This window comes from Poromitra crassiceps (genome assembly GCF_964638095.1).
Source record: "Poromitra crassiceps genome assembly, chromosome: 26".
Taxonomy (NCBI): Eukaryota; Metazoa; Chordata; class Actinopteri; order Beryciformes; family Melamphaidae; genus Poromitra; species Poromitra crassiceps.
The window spans coordinates 20543417-20563488 of record NC_139640.1 but is presented as its reverse complement, the minus strand read 5'-3'; positions in this window follow the sequence as shown (position 1 = coordinate 20563488).

Genomic DNA, 20072 nt, shown 5'->3' with positions numbered 1-20072 from the left:
AGTTCTTCAGCTTGGTGTCTGCTAGGCGAGATGCTAGTCCACGGGCCTCATCCATCTTCATCACCGAGTTGAAGGTAACATCGAAGTACTTGTCCTTGGCATTGTACTGGAGGCAGAGCAGATCATCCGCTTTCAGACTCAAGGCGCCGAACAGGATCTCCATCCCGAAAATGGTTCTGCTCATCACGTTATCATCCTTCGTCTTCCAAACAAAGCGAAGAGTATTCTTCAGCACGGCCGAGGCCTGCTGTCCAGCTGCAAAAGCTGCCATCACCTTCTCAACCACACTTGATCTTAGCCAAAAGGCCGAGAAGCGATAACCCCTAGGGGTTGGCACCAGCAGGCCGCCCCTCAGGTCCCGTCCCTCCTTGTCGGGGTGTTACACTATTTTACAATGGCTGGTGCTTAGGACTCCGCCCACAGAGTGGTCGATTTGTAGCTTTCTATTTCCTTGCAAGGTTCTTACCATGAACAAAAACTAATGGAATAATGAAAGCTAGGTGTGTAAAGAGATGTCCGTTAACTGAAATAAAAATGAAAAGCAGGCTTTGCAAAACGCCACAGCGAACTGAATCTGCATTGTGTGTTTCCACAGAGAAGACTGGCATGCGGTCATGTATCGTTCCAATTTTAGTATAGCCTACTAAATTGCAACGATACAGAGGACACTGGCATGCGGTCACCAAAATAAACTAAAATGACAAGAGGACATGTATTTTGTTTCCGTCTTTATCCCAAGCCTAGTCTTAAATCTTAGTCCCAGCCACATCCGTCAATCTCAGTCCATAACATCCTTCAAACAGGCCCTCAAGACCCACCTCTTCAACCTCGCCTTCTCCTCCTAACCTCACTCCACTCTACCTACTGCCCCCACCTTTCATGAATGTTTCCAAATTAAAGTATTTATTTCGGTGTTTTCTGTAAAGCGACTTTGAGTATTTAGAAAAGCGCTATATAAGATAAATGTATTATTATTATTATTATTATTATTAAGGGTGGATAATGACACAAACGCAATCAAAAAAGTAAGACTAAGCTGAAGTAGCCAACTCGGTTAAAAGCTACTCTGAAATTTAAAGCAAAGTCAGAACGAAAACACAAAGACCAATGAGTAATGCAACCAACTATGTTTCTTTGCACAAACCGTACAGGGCTCAGTCAAACGGCTAAGCCTGCCAAAAATATATCCAACTCTTTGGTGTTACTCTCCACGGAAGTCTTTAGTAAAAGGCGAAAGACTTGTTCGTTATGAAGAGAAACCAGAGTAAATTCAGCCTTTCTCCACAAGAGCAACCAAAGACCCTATTTGGTCTGGGCCACCGGCTTCATGGTGCTGCTCATTTAGCATAGCAAAGTACAGGCCACGCCTTCTCGGCAGCTTAATCTGCATGGACTCTGTGACGATTCATTGTGCACACCCTGAGCCAGAGTGGTTTCTCTGTGAATGCCTCCCCCATCCCTGACGTGCCCAACTCATACTTACCTGGCAGGGGAGACACCATGATCACGAAGGTGGTTCACCCAGGTTATAAGATTGAACTTGACTATAGTCGTGCGGTGTATTGGGGGCATAGTCAAGTTAAAGAAATCTCACTGTAGTCAAGCGGTGTACGAGGCACAGTGAGATCCCTCCCGGTGTTCTTTGCAGACACCGGTTGGGGGCAGCACTTTGTGTGCTCAGATGGCTTCTTCTGGGACCAGGAGAAATGCCGTGCGCTTCGAGCTCCAAGAAAACCTGGAGATGGATCGTCTGCAGTTCAGCAGGAACGTCTTGCAGACAGAACTTGGTTTCCAGCCCGCTCAACTGGATTACATCTTTGCCCTGCCAGGTAGAAAGGTGTTTGAAGTTATTTTTGCTACCTTTAGCCTCTTTGAACAGTGCCTGGAGAGATTCCATCAGAAAAGTCCTAACAACCCAAGACTGGAGAAGATCATCCTCAACCCTCTCTCTGAGAGAGATGCCAGGTCTGTCACAGTGATAATGTACTCTGAAAAGATTTCTACAGAAGACATACAGACCTGGCTATCTTATCATTGTGCAGTCCTGAGGAACATGGTGCTGAGAGACCAGGACGGGATTCGGACGGGGGCTTACCGCTTCTACGTCCGGCTGAGACGTGATAGCAACGATGGAGGGCTCCACCATATCCCCTCCACCATACAGCTGGGACCAGTTAGAGGCCACGCCTTTTACCAAGGCCAGCCCAAAGACTGCAGGAAGTGTGGCTCTCGCACCCACCTAGCAGCTGACTGCAATGCCATCTTCTGCAAAAACTGCAAAACCTCCAGCCACCACACCAGAAACTGTGACCAGCCCATGAAGTGCAACCTCTGTGGAGCTAGCACGCACGTGTTCAGAGATTGCCCTCAATCCTATGCCAACCGAGCACGCCAACAAGATGCGCCAGCAGAGGAGCAAGGGGTGGAAGACCAGCGCCCCCCAGAGGAGGGAGAACCAGCTGCCGAACCTCAGCAGGAAGTGCCCCAGGCTACGCAACGCGAGCCAGCTGCTGAGGCCCTGCAGGAGGCAGCCGCTGAGGCCCAGCGAGAGACAGCTCCTGAACAACAGCCAGAGAGGTCACCCCCTGATACCCTGCAAGCTGAGCCAACCCTGGACGACCAGGTAACCCCTCCAACTGTCACGACAAGTGTACCTTTAACATCAGACAACCAGGTATCCAGCAAAAGGGTCCAGGATTGGGGTTCCATCTCAGAGTCCTCTTCAGAGACCCCGGACGATCTACCAGCAGCCCAGCCAGCTGCCCAAGTGAACAACTCACTGGTCGACAGATCAACGGCTGAGCTCCTGGACACCCTGATGTCGGTCCTTCCATCCCCCCCGGGAGGCCAACTGGACAACCCAGCTTCGAGGGAGTTTTCAGAGGTGGGTGAATATTTCCCTTCATCCCTCCCCCTGCTCCCAGACACCCCACCAAAGAGCAAGACATCAGCCCAGAAGCGCAACCATGAGTCGTCAGGAGATGACTCCCCCATCACAGCGCTGAACGAAGAGGTATGGCCCCCTCTTGCCCAGTCCACCTCTGTGCCCTTCATTGACCCAGAGTCTTTGAGCACCTTCTCGTCTATTACTCAAATACAGGGGCAAATGAGCAAAACTCAGAAAAAACAAGAAAAAAAGAAAAAGAAAAACGAAAAAAAAGCTCAATCGTAAACACAACATGTCTGTCTTTGCCTCCCTTTTACATATTATGGTCCCCTTATCAATTGTTACCCTCAACACTAGAGGCCTTAACGACCCCATAAATCGACCTGCTGCATGGTAGTACTGGCGACATTTTCCTGTTGCAGGAGTGTAACACCCCCTACACAGTTAATTATAGTCTCTTTGAGAAAAGATGGTCACATGGTGAATCAGTTTGGTCAGGGGATAATGAAAATAGATCTGACGGAGTGGCAATCCTCTTCAGGGGTCACGGCTTCTCTATCCAAAGAGTTCAAAGGGTAATCGATGGCAGACTTCTTTGTGTTGATATTGAGTTTAAGGGGGCCAAACTCAGGATCATTAACGTTTACTGTCCCTCCGATCTCCAAGACCGTTTAAAGACATTACAGACTTTACAATCATTGATCCTCTGTGGGAGGGAGGTCGTTATTGGAGGTGACTTCAACTGTATTGTCAATAAAACGGACAGGCGGTCTACATCCTCAGCCAATGTTAATCTGGACTCTAGCTCTTATGCTCTGACTAACATTGTAAAGGTCTTCAATTTAATAGATGTTTTTAAGTTCAAGAACACTTCAACCCCTGGTTTCACATGGTCAAATGGTAAGACCTTTTCTCGCATCGATTTCCTCTTTACTACTGTGGGTGTGACTCCATTAGACTGTTCAATAATGCCAGTCCCCTTTTCAGACCATTCAAAACTCACTTGTTCCCTAGATATGCCTGGGATAAGCCGACCCCGAGCAGGGCCCTGGAAACTGAATATAAGCCTATTAGAAAAAGCAAATGTGGTGCAAGAATTTAAAACGAAATTGGATCAGTGGAAAACCCTGTGTTTTATGTATGAATCAGTGGGGGACTGGTGGGAGGATGTAAAGAGGAAATCAAAAGCCTTTTTCATTTCGGAGGGTAGGAGGGCTGCAGCAAAGAAGCGAGCATTCCTTGACAGACTCCAAGGAAGACTTCAGCGCTGCTACCTCCTAGCCTCTACAGGTTTCGATATGGAGGAAAACATATCTAATCTAAAAAAGGAAATGATGCGCTTAGCGAACGAAAAAAGTAAAGGCCTCCTCATAAGAAGCCGTGTACAACACCTGGAGCAAAATGAAAAATGTACAAAGTATTTTTTCAAAAAAATTGCAAAATCAAAGCACAGTATGAAATCAGTGCTAGACTCAGGGGGAAACGAGGTGTCTGACCCCAAACTTATCCTGGGGGTTGTTAGGTCCTTTTACTCCAACCTATATCAAGAAAGATTAATTTCTAACAATGAAATTAAGTTATTCCTCTCTCAGTTAACCACTGTTCTTGATAACCCAACAAGAGACCTGTTGGAGGGGGACCTGACACCCGCAGAGTTAACTAAGGCCTTACTGAGCATGGAGAACAACAAAAGCCCGGGGGAGGATGGGCTACCAAAAGAATTTTATGTCACCTTCTGGGATCAGCTTAGAGACCCTCTGATAGAGGTTTTTAAAGAGAGTTTTTTAAGAGGCTCACTCCCTCCATCACTTCAGAAAGGTTCAATCTCTTTGTTGTTCAAAAAGGGCCAAAAAGAACATTTGAAAAACTGGAGACCTCTGACACTGCTTGGCGTCGATGTGAAAATACTGTCGAAGGCTTTGTTCTTCCGAACCCAACCCATAGTGGACAGAGTTGTTGGCATCGACCAGACCTGTAGCATTAAAGGCCGAGCCATGTCTGACAGTCTAGCCCTCGTTAGAGACACCTATCTCTACTGTCAAGACCGAGATCTCCCCCTGGGTATCCTGGGTTTGGATTTGGAGAAAGCCTTTGACAGTGTTAGCCATCACTGGCTCAAGACTGTCCTGGAACATCTAAATTTGGGTCAGACGTTTAGGAAGTGGGTGGACCTGTTATACACAGGATGTAACAGTGTAATAACGGTAAATGGTGAGAGCACTGACCCTATAGAAATACAATCAGGTGTCCGGCAAGGCTGCCCATTTTCCCCTTTTCTGTTTATCTTGGCCATGGAACCGCTGGCCTGTGTCTTAGAGCAAGACATCAGCCCAGAAGCGCAACCATGAGTCGTCAGGAGATGACTCCCCCATCACAGCGCTGAACGAAGAGGTATGGCCCCCTCTTGCCCAGTCCACCTCTGTGCCCTTCATTGACCCAGAGTCTTTGAGCACCTTCTCGTCTATTACTCAAATACAGGGGCAAATGAGCAAAACTCAGAAAAAACAAGAAAAAAAGAAAAAGAAAAACGAAAAAAAAGCTCAATCGTAAACACAACATGTCTGTCTTTGCCTCCCTTTTACATATTATGGTCCCCTTATCAATTGTTACCCTCAACACTAGAGGCCTTAACGACCCCATAAATCGACCTGCTGCATGGTAGTACTGGCGACATTTTCCTGTTGCAGGAGTGTAACACCCCCTACACAGTTAATTATAGTCTCTTTGAGAAAAGATGGTCACATGGTGAATCAGTTTGGTCAGGGGATAATGAAAATAGATCTGACGGAGTGGCAATCCTCTTCAGGGGTCACGGCTTCTCTATCCAAAGAGTTCAAAGGGTAATCGATGGCAGACTTCTTTGTGTTGATATTGAGTTTAAGGGGGCCAAACTCAGGATCATTAACGTGTACTGTCCCTCCGATCTCCAAGACCGTTTAAAGACATTACAGACTTTACAATCATTGATCCTCTGTGGGAGGGAGGTCGTTATTGGAGGTGACTTCAACTGTATTGTCAATAAAACGGACAGGCGGTCTACATCCTCAGCCAATGTTAATCTGGACTCTAGCTCTTATGCTCTGACTAACATTGTAAAGGTCTTCAATTTAATAGATGTTTTTAAGTTCAAGAACACTTCAACCCCTGGTTTCACATGGTCAAATGGTAAGACCTTTTCTCGCATCGATTTCCTCTTTACTACTGTGGGTGTGACTCCATTAGACTGTTCAATAATGCCAGTCCCCTTTTCAGACCATTCAAAACTCACTTGTTCCCTAGATATGCCTGGGATAAGCCGACCCCGAGCAGGGCCCTGGAAACTGAATATAAGCCTATTAGAAAAAGCAAATGTGGTGCAAGAATTTAAAACGAAATTGGATCAGTGGAAAACCCTGTGTTTTATGTATGAATCAGTGGGGGACTGGTGGGAGGATGTAAAGAGGAAATCAAAAGCCTTTTTCATTTCGGAGGGTAGGAGGGCTGCAGCAAAGAAGCGAGCATTCCTTGACAGACTCCAAGGAAGACTTCAGCGCTGCTACCTCCTAGCCTCTACAGGTTTCGATATGGAGGAAAACATATCTAATCTAAAAAAGGAAATGATGCGCTTAGCGAACGAAAAAAGTAAAGGCCTCCTCATAAGAAGCCGTGTACAACACCTGGAGCAAAATGAAAAATGTACAAAGTATTTTTTCAAAAAAATTGCAAAATCAAAGCACAGTATGAAATCAGTGCTAGACTCAGGGGGAAACGAGGTGTCTGACCCCAAACTTATCCTGGGGGTTGTTAGGTCCTTTTACTCCAACCTATATCAAGAAAGATTAATTTCTAACAATGAAATTGAGTTATTCCTCTCTCAGTTAACCACTGTTCTTGATAACCCAACAAGAGACCTGTTGGAGGGGGACCTGACACCCGCAGAGTTAACTAAGGCCTTACTGAGCATGGAGAACAACAAAAGCCGGGGGGAGGATGGGCTACCAAAATAATTTTATGTCACCTTCTGGGATCAGCTTAGAGACCCTCTGATAGAGGTTTTTAAAGAGAGTTTTTTAAGAGGCTCACTCCCTCCATCACTTCAGAAAGGTTCAATCTCTTTGTTGTTCAAAAAGGGCCAAAAAGAACATTTGAAAAACTGGAGACCTCTGACACTGCTTGGCGTCGATGTGAAAATACTGTCGAAGGCTTTGTTCTTCCGAACCCAACCCATAGTGGACAGAGTTGTTGGCATCGACCAGACCTGTAGCATTAAAGGCCGAGCCATGTCTGACAGTCTAGCCCTCGTTAGAGACACCTATCTCTACTGTCAAGACCGAGATCTCCCCCTGGGTATCCTGGGTTTGGATTTGGAGAAAGCCTTTGACAGTGTTAGCCATCACTGGCTCAAGACTGTCCTGGAACATCTAAATTTGGGTCAGACGTTTAGGAAGTGGGTGGACCTGTTATACACAGGATGTAACAGTGTAATAACGGTAAATGGTGAGAGCACTGACCCTATAGAAATACAATCAGGTGTCCGGCAAGGCTGCCCATTTTCCCCTTTTCTGTTTATCTTGGCCATGGAACCGCTGGCCTGTGTCTTAAGGAACAACATAAATATTAGGGGGATCTCAGTTCCAGGTAGCTCAGGTAGACAAGCTAAACTGTCTCTTTACATGGACGACCTTACTGTGCTTCTATCCGATAACAGGTCTGTCAGGGAAACTCTGTCTGTGTGTGAGAGGTTTACTTTGGCCTCGGGCACCAAAGTCAACAAGGATAAAAGTGAAATTCTCCTCCTAAACTGGCAGGAGCCCACCGTAGACCTAGGCCTGAGAGTGAAGGAGGACACAATTAAAATATTAGGAGTCCAAATTGGTAAAAATATGAGCACCTGCAACTGGGAATCCAAGCTACCTAAGATAAGAGGCAAGCTGCTCCACTGGCAGGAGAGAGAGCTCTCCATCACAGGGAAAGTCCTGGTGGTAAAAGCGGAGGTATTAGCACCTTTAGCTCACTTAGCAGCCACTTTCCCCATCCCCCATAAGGTAATGGTGTCACTTAGACAGATAATGTTCCATTTCATTTGGGGGAGCCGACACGAGAAGCTAAAGAGAGACACCATGTACAGACCGGCAGCTAATGGAGGGAGAGCAGTTCCAGAGTTGGAGGTGAAATTGAAAGCCATGTTTTTAGCCCCCATTTTGAAAAGTTGCCTAAGCAGTGAGAGAACTCCAACCTGGTCTCTTTTTGCCAAGTTTTGGGTAGGGCGTAACATATTGGCGGCCTGGGGTAAAAGGCCCCCCTTAAATGTGCCCTATGCAGATAACCGCCCACCAATCTATGAAACAGTCATCATAGCCTTAAAGCAACCCCTCACCCTAATTCCACCAGCCAAAATATCAAGAGCCCATATTGAGAAGGTACTGTCCCCTCACTTTGAACGACTAGCTCCTGTTGGCACACTAGTAGAGGAGAAATGTAAGAGAGCCTGGGCAAATGTAAACAATAAGATCCTCACCAACACTCACAAGGACCTAGCCTGGCAGATAGCCCACCAGTGTCTGCCGACAAGAGTCTTCCTGGAAAGAAGGCATTGCACTCGTAGCGCTAGGTGCCCCCGACCAACGTGCGGGGATGATGAATCTGTTAAGCATTTGTTCTGGTCTTGCTTTTTTGCTAGAGATGTGTGGACTTTAGTCTCCCCTTGGCTCCAGGACCTGTATAAGATCCCACAAAGCTTTGAAGACATAGCCTATGGTTTTTTAGAGGGCCCCCCACCAGAAAATGTCAAAAAGTGGTGGGCGGTCATTAACTGTGTGAAGGAAAGCTTGTGGAAAGCCAGAAATGTGTGGGTATTTAAAAGAAACTGTGTCCCAATAGAAAATGTTCTAAAAAATACTTTGAATAGTTTTACTGATTATATTTAAAAAGATATCTCATGCAATGATAAAAAACAAAAACTACAAAGGTGGAAAGTGCCAAACCACTTTCCCTTAAATATATGATGGCTGGGAGTGTTTTCTGTAAAGCGACTTTGAGTATTTAGAAAAGCGCTATATAAGATAAATGTATTATTATTATTATTATTATTATTAAGGGTGGATAATGACACAAACGCAATCAAAAAAGTAAGACTAAGCTGAAGTAGCCAACTCGGTTAAAAGCTACTCTGAAATTTAAAGCAACGTCAGAACGAAAACACAAAGACCAATGAGTAATGCAACCAACTATGTTTCTTTGCACAAACCGTACAGGGCTCAGTCAAACGGCTAAGCCTGCCAAAAATATATCCAACTCTTTGGTGTTACTCTCCACGGAAGTCTTTAGTAAAAGGCGAAAGACTTGTTCGTTATGAAGAGAAACCAGAGTAAATTCAGCCTTTCTCCACAAGAGCAACCAAAGACCCTATTTGGTCTGGGCCACCGGCTTCATGGTGCTGCTCATTTAGCATAGCAAAGTACAGGCCACGCCTTCTCGGCAGCTTAATCTGCATGGACTCTGTGACGATTCATTGTGCACACACTGAGCCAGAGTGGTTTCTCTGTGAATGCCTCCCCCATCCCTGACGTGCCCAACTCATACTTACCTGGCAGGGGAGACACCACGATCAAGTAGGTGGTTCACCTTTGTGTCAGAGAGAGATTGACTATTGTCGTGCGGTGTATGGGGCATAGTCAGTTTCCTTGCGGGACGACTATTGCCCCTCCACAATGGCTTCAGCTCCTGGTTCCAGAAGGAATGCAGTTCGGTTTGACCTCCAAAATGAGCTGGAAATGGAGAGGCTACAGTTCAGCCACCTAATTATCCAGGAAGAACTTGGGTTTGCACCCCAGCAACTGGACTATGTTTTTGCCCTGCCTGGAAAGAAGGCCTTTGAGGTAATCTTCACCACCTTCTCCTTGTTTGAGCAATGCCTTGACCGCTTTAAGCAAAAAAAGGACAATAACCCAAGACTCTCCAATGTGCTACTAACGTCATTGTCAGAAAGAGAACCAAAGTCAGTCACAGTTATTATGTACTCCGAAAAAGTAACAACAGAGGACATCAGTACATGGCTATCCTTCCATTGCACTGTCTTACGGAGCATGGAATTAAGAGATGAAGATGACAGGAGCCAGGCGTTTTTACGTGCGCCTGAGAAGAGACGGGGACTCCGGGGGTCTCCACCACCTGCCGTCGACCATTCAGTTGGGGCCAATCAGGGGCCACGTCTTCTATGCTGGCCAGCCAAAGACCTGCAGGAAGTGTAGTTCCTTGGGACATCTGGCAGCAAGCTGTACCACCATGGTCTGCAGAAATTGTAAGAGTACCGACCACAACACAAAGGACTGTCATCAACCAATGACATGTAACCTCTGCGGTTCAAGTACTCACACCTTCAGAGCATGCCCACAGTCTTATGCCAACCGTGCTAGACAGTCTGCTCCCCACACAGACCATACCGAGCCTCCAACAGGTGAGACCCCAAAAGCAGAAACTCCACCAGCAGAGGAAAGGCAGGCCCCTGAGGAGCCGGGAACCTCCAACCAAACCCAGTCAGGACCTGATGACCAGCAGCAGTCAAGTCCGGAGGCCCGAGCCTCCACAGAGCCGACCACCATCCAGGCCCCCCTGATCCGCCTCCTTGAGTCTGAGGAAGAGGAGGAGTCTGGTGAGGAGACTGGGGAGGAGCCTGGAGAAAAAGAACAGCTAGACCAGTCGACGCCAGACCCCACCCAGACAGTACAACAGCCCCCAGAAGACAGAGTGACCGGGGATGCGGGGCAATCAAACCCTCCCACACAGCCGCCATCAGAGCCCGAAGAATCCATCTCGCAGGTGATGCGGCAGCTTCAAGAAGACCTTCCAGCCGGCCAACCAGATCAGACCACAGCAGAGAGCACCCCTCTCACATCCAGCGACTGCAGAGACCTTCTAGACCTCCTCCTTCCAGACCTGCACGTCTCAGGCGGTGCAGCAAGTACGTCCTGCCCTCTCGGGTCCAATGCTCCCAGACAGAGCACACCATCCCATAAGCGGCCCATGGGCTCATCAGCAGACTCATCCACCAACACTCCAGATGTAGAGGTATGGCCTGACACTTTGTCTCCCTCCATGTCCTTCCTAGACCCCCAGGCTCTATCTGCCTTCTCTGCTACCACCCAAATGTGTAGTGGGGAGTCCGAGGTACAGGAAAAAGAGGGATCCCGAAAAGATAAAAAGAGAAGAAAGAAGCAAAAGCTTCCCCCACCGATATGATTTGTGTAGTAACCCCAGGCATGTTGAGCTACCTTTTGTCCCCCCCCCTCTTATTCTTGTTTATGGCTGCTCTCTCTATCGCCTCCCTCAATACAAGAGGCTTGAATGACCCAGTAAAGTGTCTTTCGACTTTCACTTTCCTGCAGTCGGAGAACAACAGCATTTTTCTAATCCAAGAATGCAACATACCATACAGAGACAATTATAAGCTATATGAGGACAGATGGAGCCATGGCCAATCAGTTTGGTCAGGGGACAACAAGAACCTGTCATCTGGGGTTGCGGTCCTGTTTAGAGGGCAAGATTTTAACATCCAGAAGGTGCAACGTGTAAAGGATGGGAGACTGTTATGTGTTGATGTGTCATATTATGGTGTCAATCTAAGAATAATTAATGTGTATTGTCCAACGGAACTCCAGGAACGTCTAGAGACTCTACAAGCCATCCAGCCACTCTTGTTGTGTGGTAGAGAGGTCATCCTGGGGGGCGACTTTAATTGCCTGTTGGAGAAAAAGGACCGTTCCTCTACCACCACCGTAAGGCTGGATTCTAGCTCTGTTGCCTTAAAAAATCTCATACAGGACTTTAGACTCACAGACACTTACCGTACCATAAACCCCAACTCACCTGGTTACACATGGTCAAATGGTAGAACACATTCACGAATAGACTTTTTACTTACCTCAAGGGGACTGCAGGTGGCGCAAGCCTCAGTCAAGCCGGTCTTTTTCTCTGATCATGCAAAAATTGATGTTTCTGTCATCCTAAAACAGGTCTTAAAAAGAGGAAAAGGGTCATGGAAGCTGAATGTATCTGTGCTGCAAGATGAAAAGGTGGTTCAAAAATTTAAAGAAAAATTGACTCAGTGGTCCTCTCTCCAGTTTGCCTTTGACTCCATGGGTGAGTGGTGGGAGGATGTGAAATCGAGAGCCAAAGCATTTTTCATAGATGAAGGCAAAAGATCAGCAAAGAAAAAGCGTTTTAAGTTAAAAAAAACAGCAGGCCAAGCTACAGCGCCTTTATACAATGGCCTATGCTGGATTTGATGTCATACAAGACATAGCTTCGATGAAGAGGGAGATGGTAATTGGATCCTCAGAGGCCAGCCGAGGGCTACTAACACGGAGTAGAATAAAACACATAGAAAGAAATGAAAAATGTTCAAGATACTTTTTCAGGAAACTTGCAAGGCCTAGGAATGTTATCGAGGCACTCAAAGACAAAGATGGTAATGAAAAAACAGGAATAAATGATATTCTCACCTGTGCTCTCTCCTTCTACGCGGACCTCTATGGCTCTGAGGATTCAAATGAAGAAGCGGTGACACACCTCCTCTCAAAAGTAGAGAATAATTTAAATTATTATAACGAGACGCTTGAATCTGAATTGACTGTTGATGATCTAACAAGAGCGGTAAGCAGCATGCAGAACAACAAGGCCCCCGGGGCAGATGGTTTGCCCAAAGAATTTTATGTTACGTTTTGGGAGGAACTGAAGCTTCCCCTCCTAGAAATGTTCAAGGACAGCCTTGGCACGGGAAAACTACCAGCGTCCCTGAGGGAAGGCACCATCTCACTGCTGTATAAAAAAGGTGATAAGAAAGAAATAAAGAACTGGCGCCCACTCACACTACTTGGGGTGGACCGCAAAATCCTGGCAAAAGCACTTTTCTTCCGATTACAAGGGGTCATAGGTCAGGTTGTAGGAGTGGATCAGACCTGTGTCATACCAGGTCGATCCATGAGTGACAGCTTGGCCTTGGTCCGGGACTCCTACCTGTATGCTAGAGACCGCAGGCTCCCCCTCTGTATAGCGGGTCTGGACCTAGAGAAGGCTTTTGACAGGATAAATCATGAGTACCTAATGAAAGTCCTGGTCAAATTTGGTTTTGGACCTCAAATGAGGGCCTGGATTAATTTATTGTACAATGACTGTGTAAGTAGAATTGTGGTTAATGGATCTTTTACTGAACCTTTTAAGATAAAGGCGGGGGTCCGGCAAGGTTGCCCCCTGTCTGTGATTCTGTTTATTCTCGCTATAGAGCCTCTTGCGTGTGCTATTAAGCAGGACCCCTCAATCCACGGCCTGCGTGTCCCAGGCAGTGGAGGGAGGGAAGCCAAGTTGACCCTTTATATGGATGACTTGACGATCATGTGCACTGACAGCAGTTCAGTTTTTAAGGTTCTTAAATGGTGTGACCTCTTCACACAAGCCTCCAGAGCTAAATTAAATAGGGCGAAGAGTGAGGTCATGTACATTAATTGGAGGGAGCATAAAGAGGATTTTGGCCTTGTGGAAAAAAATGAAAGAATCAAGCTCCTAGGCCTAGAGATTGGGAGGGATATGGAAACAGTTAACTGGGAATCAAGACTCCCGAGGATAAAGGGCAAACTGTTACAGTGGGAAGACAGAGATCTCACCATCACAGGAAAGGTCCTAGTCTTGAAAGCAGAGGTTCTGGCCTCCCTCACATTTTTAGCAGCTACTCTGCCAGTCCCCAGATCTTTTCTCACCCCCCTGAGAAGAACAATGTTTCTTTTTATTTGGGGTTCCCAACAGGAACTAGTTAAGAGAGAAATCATGTATCGGCAAATTGAAAAAGGGGGAAAAGCGGTGCCAGACTTGGGCACCAAACTAGAAGCCTTGTTTTTAGCCCCAATTATAAATGCAGTTTTGGACGATAGCAATAACAGTCTCTGGTCTAATTTTGCTAAGTTTTGGGTGGGCCAAAGTATCCTGGCTGGGATGGGTAGGAGACTCCCTCTTAATGTCCCACATGCAGAGACGAGGCCAGCTCTGTACAAAAGGGCTTTGACTCTTTTTAAGTCGGCTAATTTGGACAAGTCCTCAGTTGGACGCCTGCATAGGAGAACCGTGGAAGGGAGTCTTTCAACCCAGTCCACAAGACTAGTCCCAGTGGGGACATTAACAGAGGCAAAGTGTATCCAAGTGTGGAAGAATGTCAATGCCAGCTTCCTTTTTAACGTACACAAGGATCTGGCCTGGAAGGCAGTCCAAGGCTGTCTTCAGACCAGAGCCTTCCTGTATAGGAGAAGATGCTCTAGAAGTGCCACATGTCCACGAACAACCTGCACTGCAGATGAAAATGTAGTCCATCTCCTCTGGGCGTGTTCCTTTTCACAAGGGGTATGGGGATTTGTAAGACCATGGTTAATTGATCTTTATAGAGATCCTGACGCAACAGACATACTGTATAGTGAACTTGACCCAAAGGAGTATGACAGATGCAAAAGATGGTGGACTGTTATCAATTGTGTTAAAGATGGAATTTGGAGATGCAGAAACCTCCTGGTTTTTAGGAAGGTTTACAAATCACCAGTTTCGGCGGCAAAGGTTGGTCTGGCATTGGTTAGAGATTATGTATTCAGAGACAAATTGAAATATGACAATGACAAAGTAATAAAAATGTGGAAAATTAAAAATGGTTTTATAAGAGATAATGTGTTAAATGCGATGTGAGGTAAGGTCAATGACAATAGGTGTGGATGGCGGCATAGAGAATATTGGAAAGCCCCACAGAGATGGATTGATATCGGATTTTATTTTATGGTAATTGTTGTATTTAATCAAATACGTGTCTGTAAATGAATGGGAAAATATGTTTAGACTAACGTGTGTAATATTTTACATGTTTTTACTTACCTAACTAGTACTTACCTTGTTTATATTTACCTGTAAACCTAAGCTCAGTCGGGGTCTTCTACCTGTAAAATAAAAAATGCGGAAATGGTGAAAAAAAAAAGAAAAATAACTAAAGCCTATGTGTTTTTTTGAGGATTGTGGTCTACTGTATTGTAATTCATGCATTGTATTTATTTGTCAAGTATTAATAAAGCTTCTAAAAATTGAAAAAATTGGTTCACCCAGGGTGAGGCTCAGCCATTGCACCTCCGGTTGTGCTGACCCCTGTGAATTCCCCAAATGTGGGAATCTCGACTGCATAATTTCTGGTAGTGGGGGACTGCGTTCGCGCTCTCCCCTGATGTTTTGTTGAAGTTAACGGGACGCCAGAGTGATGGGGCTCTATTCTCCCACAGGCCATCGGCGCTATTACGGGCCTTAACCGCAAAAAAACGTGCCTTGCGCCTGTTTCGGCAAGATAGCAATAGGCTTTAGGCTGCCAAATGCGCTTTAGGCCGAATGGGCGTGGCGCAGTCCCAAAGTGGGCGTGTCGGCGCTAAATACCAGCCTAGTGATATCTTGGGACCTGGCCTACATTTAGCGCTTTGCGCTTTTGAAAAGCACGCCTATTCTGTGCCTTCACTGCTTCTTCTCTGTCACCCTTCTCTCTCTCTCTCTCTGAGTTCCCAGCATGCATTGTGTTTCTTCATTTCGCTACTAAATAGCCACCAAATGAGCCAAAATAGATATAAAAGGTAGTTCTAAATTAATGTGTAATGGTAACACAGCCTGCCATCCCTTACGAAAAAGTCACATGTAATTCACATGTGAAATCTTCCATTTCACATGTGAAAACTCACTTTCACATGTGAAACGTGCAATCTCACATGTGAAATGAAATATTCCACATGTGAAAATATAATGTGTGTCAAAGTCACATGTGAAACCTGCAATCTCACATGTGATTATGCTTTATTCACATGTGAAATAAAAACGTTCACATGTGAAAGTATAATGTGTGTCAAAGTCACATGTGAAACTTGCAATCTCACATGTGATTATGATTTATTCACATGTGAATAACATTTTCCACATGTGATAATTTTACGTGTGTCAAAGTCACATGTGAAACGTGCAATCTCACATGTGATTATGATTTATTCACATGTGAATAACATTTTCCACATGTGAGAATTGAATGTGTGTCAAAGTCACATGTGACACATGCAATCTCACGTGTGATTATGATTTATTTACATGTGAAAGACATTTTCCACATCTGATAATTTTATGTGTGTCAAAGTCACATGTGAAACATGCAATCTCACATGTGATTATGATTTATTCACATGTGAATGACATTTTCCACGTGTGAAAATGTTATGTGTGTCAATGTCACATGTGAAACTTGCAATCTCACATGTGATTATGATTTATTCACATGTGAAAGACATTTTCCACATGTGATAATTTTACGTGTGTCAAAGTCACATGTGAAACGTGCAATCTGACATGTGATTATGATTTATTCACATGTGAATAACATTGTCCACATGTGAGAATTTAATGTGTGTCAAAGTCACATGTGAAACATGCAATCTCACATGTGATTATGATTTATTCACATGTGAAAGACATTTTCCACATGTGATAATTTTATGTGTGTCAAAGTCACATGTGAAACATGCAATCTCACATGTGATTATGATTTATTCACATGTGAATGACATTTTCCACATGTGAAAATGTTATGTGTGTCAATGTCACATGTGAAACTTGCAATCTCACATGTGATTATGATTTATTCACATGTGAAAGACATTTTCCACATGTGATAATTTTACATGTGTCAAAGTCACATGTGAAACGTGCAATCGCACATGTGATTATGCTTTATTCACATGTGAATAACATTTTCCACATGTGAGAATTTAATGTGTGTCAAAGTCACATGTGAAACATGCAATCTCACATGTGATTATGATTTATTCACATGTGAAAGACATTTTCCACATGTGAAAATGTTATGTGTGTCAAAGTCACATGTGAAACATGCAATCTCACATGTGATTATGATTTATTCACATGTGAATGACATTTTCCACATGTGAAAATGTTATGTGTGTCAATGTCACATGTGAAACTTGCAATCTCACATGTGATTATGATTTATTCACATGTGAAAGACATTTTCCACATGTGATAATTTTACATGTGTCAAAGTCACATGTGAAACGTGCAATCACACATGTGATTATGCTTTATTCACATGTGAATAACATTTTCCACATGTGAGAATTTAATGTGTGCACTGATAAAACAAAAGCATGCAGCTTTTCATTCAATTTTAATTGTATCCACTCCAATAGCTGAAAATTAATAATTTGATAATCTAATATAAAGTTTTTTATTCATATTTATGGTTGAACCATTTTTTATTGTCGGATACAACGTAAAGTGGCAGCGGGATATCAGTCTTTAATTTGTGGTTTTCATCAAGTCTCTAGTATTAGATCAAACATCCATGCGCATGCGCAGTGTTGACAACGGAGAATAAAAGTATCTGTTAATTTCCCTCCAATTCTTTTTAACACACTCCGCAGTTGCACCCATAGATATATGGTTGCACCAGTCGCACGGCACTGCTGTCCCGTGCTGAGTGAAGGCCATTGAGGTCTGAGGTAAGGACAAAACATTTTTACATACTGGTAACGTTTTTCTTCAAAACTGGCCGTTCATTTTAGGTTAAAACAACTCGGCCAGACAGACGACAGCTAACGTAATGGGCTCAGTCAGCTCAGAATAGACGACAGCTAACGTTAGCATCTAGCTAGCTAACGTAGCATATGTCAGGCCTGTCATGTATTAAAATGCAGTTTTCTTGTCTCAGCGAGCAACAACGCCTGGATGGCGATATGGCGCATGTTATATATATTGTCTGCATTGCGTGCCAAATGTTAAAAAACAACTGCTATGGTTTGGTTTAGGGCATCTAACGTTTACTGCATGCTAGCCCCAGCTGCACAGAATAACTTGGTTTGAAGTAGCTAGGCTATCACGTTAGCTTAACCTAGCGTTACATGGTTTGGTTGAAGGGCTTTGAAGGAAATAAGACGAGCACTCGTGGTTGAGGTCATGGTATTGTTATCACAGTTCGCTAGCGTTAGTTAGCTTAATGTTAGTTGTGTGGGAATTGCTGTTAGCTAGCTGTTAGCTAACGTAAGCTATGCAGCATGTAGTAAGCCTGCCATTCATAGATACAATGCTTTTTTCTTCCTCCGTGAGCAACAGTAGTCTATTAGTGCAACGTTAGCTAAGGTCTGCATTGCATGCTGCTAACAGTGCATTGTTTGACACAATTGTGCCATGAAAATGCCTCCAGCACACAGAAAATAAAACGTGAGCTAGCTGGCAGCTTCCCATGCTAAGGAAAATATGTGGAAACATAATCTGGCAAGTGCTGTTTGTTACTTTTATTGTTAAGGCCTGACTTTGTCAAAAGTTAGCTTGCTAAAGATTGAATTTTCCTTTTCTCTTGCAGTGCAACCTCTGGATACATTGTGGTAAGTTCTGTTAATATCATAAGGGTTGTGGTTCTAAATCCCCTCTAATGCAGTGTGCTGCCTATAGTGTAAGTGAATGTGTAGCTATACTTGTTTTATTCACTGTAACAGGGTTCCTTGAAGTGCTTTGATTTTGAGGGGGGGATCAAGTACTGCACCTTGAAAATAGCCTATTTCCAAACCAAGTGCTTGAAAGAGTACTTGAAAGTCTTTAAATGTAATCTTGTAATGTGATGTCTGTATGAACCCTGCTGTAGCTAGCTTTAGCTAAATAATTAGCAGTGGTGCCCATCATATCTATCCCCCTCTGTCTCTATGTGGCCATTTACACCTGGCATTAACATGTGTTTTCTGTGATCAGATGTGATCAGATTGCAATCGGGTAGTGCTTGACCACTTGAAAGTAAGGGTGTAGGCTAAACGTCCCCAAGACAGAGTGAGGATGGATACACACAAGCATCCAGTGTCTGTTCTATCATAGACTGTGCTGTACAGCAACTTTCTTCAAAAATATCTGGATCTCTAATATTTGCCCTATAGTACTTTTGGATACGAATAAGTGTGTGTGTGTGTGTGTGTGTGTGTGTGTGTGTGTGCGCGCATTAACATTGAAACAATCATTTATGTCCAGTGTCCAATCCGATTTGACAAAAGATAAGCATGTGTGTTTTAATTTTACATTAGTTAATTAGATTAAATAAAATAAAATGCATTTGGTTCAACCGCAAAAAAAAATTACGTAGGCTATTTTTTTGTTGCCAGATTTCACAATAACACATAAAGGTCCGCGATACCGTGAAACCGTGGTATTTTTGTCCAAGGTTATCATACCAATATCAAAAACTCATACCGTTGCATCTCTAATTGTGACCACATTGAACACAAGTGTACATGCAATGCATCCTCTCAATCCACATACAACAACAGTCACTGCAGTTTTTCTACTGCTCTATGCTATGGAGCTTACCTGATTTCAATGTGAACACTGGAGATACATTTGTAACCCAGGTTGAAACTACAATACCCATCAGCCACTGGTTACCTAACTCTGCAGCGCGTCTATAATATCCGGGTCGCGGAGTTCATTCACTCTCTCTTCCCCTCTGCTGTGAGCTGGCTGGGTTGTTTGGCGTGGCGTGGCTGTGACTGGCGGTGTTCAAGACTATTATGTGAACTTAGAACAAGATTCAACGGTGAGTCATGTGTGTTGACTGTCTTGTGATCTAGCAGCATGTACTGTAGAAATCGTTAACGTAGCTATCGCTAGCTTAGCGATTAGCAACCACACTACCGACTACACTGTACTCACCCACACAGAGCACTTTCAGCTGTTAGCTGCGGTTAGCCGCAGTTAGCATTGACAACATTTGTCTATGCAGACCTGTCAATTTGCTGCTACATTACTTGCCCATTTAACACAAATAACGGGGTAATGTAATGCTTTGATTTATATGTATTATTTTCTTTGTGAGGTCATTTAATGATTCAATTATGGCCTGTGCCATCCCAGTTTAACAATTGTTTGTTTGCTGAAGTTATCTTTGATACTGTGATTGTGTGCCTTAACCTCAGGTAATCTGTCTTAAAGTGTTTGTTGTTGTTTATTTTTTATTTCTATTTTTTCCTATATAAATATGCATATGAACTTTACCTTGACTCCTCATGACTTTGGCACTCACACACACTGGGCTCCCTGAGACGAATCTTGTCTTCTGTGATTTTCCTAGCCTATGTGAATTTCTAGCCAAAATATAATTATATGA